This window comes from Microcebus murinus, unplaced genomic scaffold (genome assembly GCF_040939455.1).
Source record: "Microcebus murinus isolate Inina unplaced genomic scaffold, M.murinus_Inina_mat1.0 scaf022_hap2_Mmur4.0, whole genome shotgun sequence".
Taxonomy (NCBI): domain Eukaryota; kingdom Metazoa; phylum Chordata; class Mammalia; order Primates; family Cheirogaleidae; genus Microcebus; species Microcebus murinus.
In genome coordinates, this window is record NW_027438968.1 from 70,460 (window position 1) to 79,203 (window position 8,744).

Sequence of the window (8,744 nt, forward strand, 5' to 3'; positions counted from 1 at the left end):
CCCTCGGGTCAAGGCTTCAAGTGCGCCCATCCCCCATTGGGTGCGCACCCACCCCATTCCTAATGGATGTGTATGCCCATCCCCTCCCCACGCCCGCCCGACACCCACCCGATGAAGGTGAGTCCTCTGTGTCCACTTAGGTGTCCATCGGTTCGTACCAATTTGCTGGTGAGCGCGAGCACGTGGTGCTCGTGTGTCCATTCTTGGGATACTTGGCTTACTGGAACGGGTTCCAGCTCTGGCCAGGAGAACCACGAGAGGTGCCCTCTCACCGCTGTTCCTCATAGCCGAATAGCACTCCGTGGTGTCCACGCGCCACATTTTATTTACGCACTCGTGGGTCGATGGGCACTCGGGTCGCTTCCAGGTCTTTGCGATTGTGACTTGTGCCCTGACTCTAACCCTAACCCTTACCCAGCCCGTCTCCTCCTCGGCCCCTGCCTGACTGACTCCTTCCCGCCCGGCCTGTCACCTGTCACCTGTCACCGTCCTCGGCCCCTCGCTGACGGGGCTCCTCCGTCGCCTGGGCCTTCCAAGGGCTTGGTGTGGACGCTGGTTCCAGGACGCCCTCCCAGGAACCCGGTAGCAGGGCGGCCGCAGGGTCTCGCGCAACCCAACCGTCCGCCTGCCGCCCTCGCTAAGCGGCCTGCGGGGGACGTGCTCCCGCTGTGCCGCGGGGGCCCAGCCTGGTGTCTTCTCTGAGGCCCCGCGGCTGCCACTCCCCGCAAGGGGAGAGCCGCGGAGGTGGGGACCGCCTCCTCATGGGGACGTACACCCAGCTCTCCACGTCGGATTCCGGGGCTCTCTGTCCTGCCAGAAGGCCCAGCTGGCCTGCGGGTCCTTAGAGTGGCAAAAACATCCGAAAACTGAGATTGAGGGTCCGGTGGGTGTCTGCACTTTTGTGCTGGGCACCCCAGGGAGGCCCGGGGGCTGGCTGGACAACGCGGTCTGCTGGGCAGGGGGGGGGGTTTGGAGGAGCAACTGATGCCCTTTGCACTTTGGGTAGCAAGTGTCTGAGGTGTCTCTGATCCCTGCACCATGTCCGGGGGGGGGGGCAGGAGGAGGAGGAGGAGGAGGAGGAGGAGGGGGGGGGGCCGTGACCTGCAGTCGTGTTCCCGGGGTGGCACGGCATGTGGCTTCTTCCACGGGCTGCTTGGCCTGGGCTCCCTGCACCTGGGCCTTTGGAGGACTGGCCCTGTGCTTGCCAACACTTCCTGCAGGGACCCAGAGCTGGGAGGTTGCATCTCTCAGCCCTGGGTCGGGCAGAGTCCCAGCGGGCCATGCCCACAACCTCTCTCAGCACGGGTCCCCCAGAAGGCTCCTTTGGGACCAGGATTCTCTTGCGGGTGACTCTTTAAGGTCTGGCCCCTGGATGGAGGGGCACCAGGAGTAGAGGAGCAGGAAGGGGAAGGGGGTGGCCATGCGAGGGGACACTTTCAGGCCAAGTCTCAGCTTCAGCCTGATCCTCCTGGGAACCCCGGGGTGGACATCACACCTCCTGGTTGTTCGCTCTGAGACAAGGAGCCGGGCTTCGCATTCCCACAGCAGCCAGTCGTGGGCTGAGGACACCTGGGGCGTTGGGAACTCCCTGGCTTCTCCTTGGTTTAACATCTGGAGCTGCTTGTGAATTGTGCCGCCACACACACCCGAGTGCAGGTGTCTTCTGCACAGACTGCGGGCCTCGCTCTTCTGAATGCCGCTAGCTCGCCACCCACCCACGGGTGAACCTGGTCAGGGTACTTTCTCTCAGGGGCAGACTCTCATCCGGGCGGGCTACCGGTGTCTCTGTTTGCTCCTTTCTTTCTTCCATTTCGGGAAAGGCTTCCTTACTGGGTGTGGAAATCTCCTATGCCTTTCCTCGCCTATTCTGTCAGCTTTCAAATTCTCTTGCAGGCCGGGCGGGCGCGGTGGCTCAAGCCTGTAATCCTAGCTCTCTGGGAGGCCGAGGCGGGCGGATTGCTCGAGGTCAGGAGTTCGAAACCAGCCTGAGCAAGAGCCAGACCCGGTCTCTACTGTAAATAGAAAGAAATTAATTGGCCAACTAATATATATAGGAAAATGAGCCAGGCATGGTGGCGCATGCCTGTAGTCCCAGCTACTTGGGAGGCTGAGGCAGAAGGATTGCTTGAGCCCAGGAGTTTGAGGTTGCTGTGAGCTAGGCTAACGCCACGGCACTCACTCTAGCCTAGGCAACAAAGCGAGACTCTGTCTCAAAAAAAAAAAAAAAAATTCTCTTTCAGTTGCCACCCTCACAGATGGATTAGGAAACTCTTTCCGGTGCACTCATTAGTGAAATGACCTCAATGAAGCTGGAATCCAATATCTAATCGCCGATTTTTGGCGAGTCCACACGCCAGGGTGGTTGGGGTCCAATGCAGCCCCGGCCAGGCCTAGGCCCCTTGGACTGGGCCACAGGAGGACACAGAGGAGGGTCCCGGCCCCCACGGTAGCGGTGCGGGCAGTTCCCCAAGGGCTTGGGCGTTTTCCAGAGGTAGGAGATGGAGGGGACTGATTTCTTCAGCGCCCCACAGACCAAGCCACCCCACCCCACCCCACCCATGGGACACATCCCGAGAGAGAGAGACGCCCCATACACTGGCTCCCCTCCCCCATGCGCTGTGCCCCAGCCCTGACCCGGGGGAAGAGGCGGCCGCCCACCCACAGGGCGGGGGGCACAGCTGAAAGGGGTTGTGGGGGAGGGCGGCCCCTGGCTGGGGTCAAAGGGCGAGCGCCCCGCGCGCGTGCGCAGTCATTGGCGGCGGCGACGGGCGCTGGGGGTGGGGGGCGGGGAGGTGAAGGAGGCCAGGCGAGGAGAGGAGGGGGGCTGGAAGGTCTCCACCTTGGCGAGTCCAGCCGTGGAGGCGCATCTTGTGTGAGTGTGAGTGAGTGAGTGAGTGTGAGTGTGAGTGTGTGTGTGTGGGTGTGTGTGTGTTGTCTGTGTGTCTGTGTGTCTGTGTGTGTAGAGAGACAGCCCCCCACCACGGCCCGCCCCTCCATGCCCGCCCCGCCCCGCCCCGCCCATCACCCCCGTCCCTCGGAGCCCGCCGGACCCGGCCGGCAAACTCAACAGGCCCGGCCCCCGCGGGGCCTGGGGCGGGAGGAGGCGGCGGCGGGGAAGCGCAGAGAGGCTCGGCTTCTTGAGCGGGGCAGGGGCGCCCTCCGCCGTCTACAGCCACACCACCCCGAACGCGCCCCATCTCGTCTGATCTCGGAAGCTAAGCAGGGTCGGGCCTGGGAATACCGGGTGCCGTAGGCTTCTTCTTTTTTTTTTGGCCTCTTGTTCTGTCCCCTTTCTGGGAGCGCCGCGGAGGCCCGGGCTGGGGGTCACCCCCCACCCTCAGCGCCCGCCGCGGTGCCTGGCGCCCCAGCCCGCACCGTGGGGCCTCCTCTTGTCCCGAGCCGCGACACCGCCGCCACGCGGCAGCATGCGTGGCATCTGGACTGTCAGGTCTCAGACCAAAAGTCTGCTCTGTGGGAGCCGACACGCTGGAGGAAACCTTGAGAGGCTGAGAGGGGAGGGAGTTGCAGAAGAAGGCCAGGATGTCATTTTGAGGGAGTATGTGACCAGAACTCGTCCCGTTGCTTTTGGGGTTCTATGGGCTACACGTAGGAATCTTTGGTGGTGGCACCTGATGTTGGGGCATCCGGAGTCACACCCAGACCTGCTCCACAGGCCTCCTTTGACTTTTCTCTTCGGATTCATTATTTTTAAAAAGTGTCTCTTATCTCTATTAGTGCATTTTCTTTTCTCTCTCTCTTCAAGCAGATGATGGGAGTCCAAGTATTAAGGTGACATGTGTTGCCCGTGCCCCCCTCCCCCCTGTGTTCTTATTCATTTACCTCTCATGTGGTTCCAGCGTATTGTGGGGGCACCAATGTTAAGGTCGGGTACATCGCCCCCTCCCCGCCTCCCCCCTCGGGTCAAGGCTTCAAGTGCGCCCATCCCCCATTGGGTGCGCACCCACCCCATTCCTAATGGATGTGTATGCCCATCCCCTCCCCACGCCCGCCCGACACCCACCCGATGAAGGTGAGTCCTCTGTGTCCACTTAGGTGTCCATCGGTTCGTACCAATTTGCTGGTGAGCGCGAGCACGTGGTGCTCGTGTGTCCATTCTTGGGATACTTGGCTTACTGGAACGGGTTCCAGCTCTGGCCAGGAGAACCACGAGAGGTGCCCTCTCACCGCTGTTCCTCATAGCCGAATAGCACTCCGTGGTGTCCACGCGCCACATTTTATTTACGCACTCGTGGGTCGATGGGCACTCGGGTCGCTTCCAGGTCTTTGCGATTGTGACTTGTGCCCTGACTCTAACCCTAACCCTTACCCAGCCCGTCTCCTCCTCGGCCCCTGCCTGACTGACTCCTTCCCGCCCGGCCTGTCACCTGTCACCTGTCACCGTCCTCGGCCCCTCGCTGACGGGGCTCCTCCGTCGCCTGGGCCTTCCAAGGGCTTGGTGTGGACGCTGGTTCCAGGACGCCCTCCCAGGAACCCGGTAGCAGGGCGGCCGCAGGGTCTCGCGCAACCCAACCGTCCGCCTGCCGCCCTCGCTAAGCGGCCTGCGGGGGACGTGCTCCCGCTGTGCCGCGGGGGCCCAGCCTGGTGTCTTCTCTGAGGCCCCGCGGCTGCCACTCCCCGCAAGGGGAGAGCCGCGGAGGTGGGGACCGCCTCCTCATGGGGACGTACACCCAGCTCTCCACGTCGGATTCCGGGGCTCTCTGTCCTGCCAGAAGGCCCAGCTGGCCTGCGGGTCCTTAGAGTGGCAAAAACATCCGAAAACTGAGATTGAGGGTCCGGTGGGTGTCTGCACTTTTGTGCTGGGCACCCCAGGGAGGCCCGGGGGCTGGCTGGACAACGCGGTCTGCTGGGCAGGGGGGGGGGTTTGGAGGAGCAACTGATGCCCTTTGCACTTTGGGTAGCAAGTGTCTGAGGTGTCTCTGATCCCTGCACCATGTCCGGGGGGGGGGGCAGGAGGAGGAGGAGGAGGAGGAGGAGGGGGGGGGGGGGCCGTGACCTGCAGTCGTGTTCCCGGGGTGGCACGGCATGTGGCTTCTTCCACGGGCTGCTTGGCCTGGGCTCCCTGCACCTGGGCCTTTGGAGGACTGGCCCTGTGCTTGCCAACACTTCCTGCAGGGACCCAGAGCTGGGAGGTTGCATCTCTCAGCCCTGGGTCGGGCAGAGTCCCAGCGGGCCATGCCCACAACCTCTCTCAGCACGGGTCCCCCAGAAGGCTCCTTTGGGACCAGGATTCTCTTGCGGGTGACTCTTTAAGGTCTGGCCCCTGGATGGAGGGGCACCAGGAGTAGAGGAGCAGGAAGGGGAAGGGGGTGGCCATGCGAGGGGACACTTTCAGGCCAAGTCTCAGCTTCAGCCTGATCCTCCTGGGAACCCCGGGGTGGACATCACACCTCCTGGTTGTTCGCTCTGAGACAAGGAGCCGGGCTTCGCATTCCCACAGCAGCCAGTCGTGGGCTGAGGACACCTGGGGCGTTGGGAACTCCCTGGCTTCTCCTTGGTTTAACATCTGGAGCTGCTTGTGAATTGTGCCGCCACACACACCCGAGTGCAGGTGTCTTCTGCACAGACTGCGGGCCTCGCTCTTCTGAATGCCGCTAGCTCGCGACCCACCCACGGGTGAACCTGGTCAGGGTACTTTCTCTCAGGGGCAGACTCTCATCCGGGCGGGCTACCGGTGTCTCTGTTTGCTCCTTTCTTTCTTCCATTTCGGGAAAGGCTTCCTTACTGGGTGTGGAAATCTCCTATGCCTTTCCTCGCCTATTCTGTCAGCTTTCAAATTCTCTTGCAGGCCGGGCGGGCGCGGTGGCTCAAGCCTGTAATCCTAGCTCTCTGGGAGGCCGAGGCGGGCGGATTGCTCGAGGTCAGGAGTTCGAAACCAGCCTGAGCAAGAGCCAGACCCGGTCTCTACTGTAAATAGAAAGAAATTAATTGGCCAACTAATATATATAGGAAAATGAGCCAGGCATGGTGGCGCATGCCTGTAGTCCCAGCTACTTGGGAGGCTGAGGCAGAAGGATTGCTTGAGCCCAGGAGTTTGAGGTTGCTGTGAGCTAGGCTAACGCCACGGCACTCACTCTAGCCTAGGCAACAAAGCGAGACTCTGTCTCAAAAAAAAAAAAAAAAATTCTCTTTCAGTTGCCACCCTCACAGATGGATTAGGAAACTCTTTCCGGTGCACTCATTAGTGAAATGACCTCAATGAAGCTGGAATCCAATATCTAATCGCCGATTTTTGGCGAGTCCACACGCCAGGGTGGTTGGGGTCCAATGCAGCCCCGGCCAGGCCTAGGCCCCTTGGACTGGGCCACAGGAGGACACAGAGGAGGGTCCCGGCCCCCACGGTAGCGGTGCGGGCAGTTCCCCAAGGGCTTGGGCGTTTTCCAGAGGTAGGAGATGGAGGGGACTGATTTCTTCAGCGCCCCACAGACCAAGCCACCCCACCCCACCCCACCCATGGGACACATCCCGAGAGAGAGAGACGCCCCATACACTGGCTCCCCTCCCCCATGCGCTGTGCCCCAGCCCTGACCCGGGGGAAGAGGCGGCCGCCCACCCACAGGGCGGGGGGCACAGCTGAAAGGGGTTGTGGGGGAGGGCGGCCCCTGGCTGGGGTCAAAGGGCGAGCGCCCCGCGCGCGTGCGCAGTCATTGGCGGCGGCGACGGGCGCTGGGGGTGGGGGGCGGGGAGGTGAAGGAGGCCAGGCGAGGAGAGGAGGGGGGCTGGAAGGTCTCCACCTTGGCGAGTCCAGCCGTGGAGGCGCATCTTGTGTGAGTGTGAGTGAGTGAGTGAGTGTGAGTGTGAGTGTGTGTGTGTGGGTGTGTGTGTGTTGTCTGTGTGTCTGTGTGTCTGTGTGTGTAGAGAGACAGCCCCCCACCACGGCCCGCCCCTCCATGCCCGCCCCGCCCCGCCCCGCCCATCACCCCCGTCCCTCGGAGCCCGCCGGACCCGGCCGGCAAACTCAACAGGCCCGGCCCCCGCGGGGCCTGGGGCGGGAGGAGGCGGCGGCGGGGAAGCGCAGAGAGGCTCGGCTTCTTGAGCGGGGCAGGGGCGCCCTCCGCCGTCTACGGCCACACCACCCCGAACGCGCCCCATCTCGTCTGATCTCGGAAGCTAAGCAGGGTCGGGCCTGGGAATACCGGGTGCCGTAGGCTTCTTCTTTTTTTTTTGGCCTCTTGTTCTGTCCCCTTTCTGGGAGCGCCGCGGAGGCCCGGGCTGGGGGTCACCCCCCACCCTCAGCGCCCGCCGCGGTGCCTGGCGCCCCAGCCCGCACCGTGGGGCCTCCTCTTGTCCCGAGCCGCGACACCGCCGCCACGCGGCAGCATGCGTGGCATCTGGACTGTCAGGTCTCAGACCAAAAGTCTGCTCTGTGGGAGCCGACACGCTGGAGGAAACCTTGAGAGGCTGAGAGGGGAGGGAGTTGCAGAAGAAGGCCAGGATGTCATGAGGGAGTATGTGACCAGAACTCGTCCCGTTGCTTTTGGGGTTCTATGGGCTACACGTAGGAATCTTTGGTGGTGGCACCTGATGTTGGGGCATCCGGAGTCACACCCAGACCTGCTCCACAGGCCTCCTTTGACTTTTCTCTTCGGATTCATTATTTTTAAAAAGTGTCTCTTATCTCTATTAGTGCATTTTCTTTTCTCTCTCTCTTCAAGCAGATGATGGGAGTCCAAGTATTAAGGTGACATGTGTTGCCCGTGCCCCCCTCCCCCCTGTGTTCTTATTCATTTACCTCTCATGTGGTTCCAGCGTATTGTGGGGGCACCAATGTTAAGGTCGGGTACATCGCCCCCTCCCCGCCTCCCCCCTCGGGTCAAGGCTTCAAGTGCGCCCATCCCCCATTGGGTGCGCACCCACCCCATTCCTAATGGATGTGTATGCCCATCCCCTCCCCACGCCCGCCCGACACCCACCCGATGAAGGTGAGTCCTCTGTGTCCACTTAGGTGTCCATCGGTTCGTACCAATTTGCTGGTGAGCGCGAGCACGTGGTGCTCGTGTGTCCATTCTTGGGATACTTGGCTTACTGGAACGGGTTCCAGCTCTGGCCAGGAGAACCACGAGAGGTGCCCTCTCACCGCTGTTCCTCATAGCCGAATAGCACTCCGTGGTGTCCACGCGCCACATTTTATTTACGCACTCGTGGGTCGATGGGCACTCGGGTCGCTTCCAGGTCTTTGCGATTGTGACTTGTGCCCTGACTCTAACCCTAACCCTTACCCAGCCCGTCTCCTCCTCGGCCCCTGCCTGACTGACTCCTTCCCGCCCGGCCTGTCACCTGTCACCTGTCACCGTCCTCGGCCCCTCGCTGACGGGGCTCCTCCGTCGCCTGGGCCTTCCAAGGGCTTGGTGTGGACGCTGGTTCCAGGACGCCCTCCCAGGAACCCGGTAGCAGGGCGGCCGCAGGGTCTCGCGCAACCCAACCGTCCGCCTGCCGCCCTCGCTAAGCGGCCTGCGGGGGACGTGCTCCCGCTGTGCCGCGGGGGCCCAGCCTGGTGTCTTCTCTGAGGCCCCGCGGCTGCCACTCCCCGCAAGGGGAGAGCCGCGGAGGTGGGGACCGCCTCCTCATGGGGACGTACACCCAGCTCTCCACGTCGGATTCCGGGGCTCTCTGTCCTGCCAGAAGGCCCAGCTGGCCTGCGGGTCCTTAGAGTGGCAAAAACATCCGAAAACTGAGATTGAGGGTCCGGTGGGTGTCTGCACTTTTGTGCTGGGCACCCCAGGGAG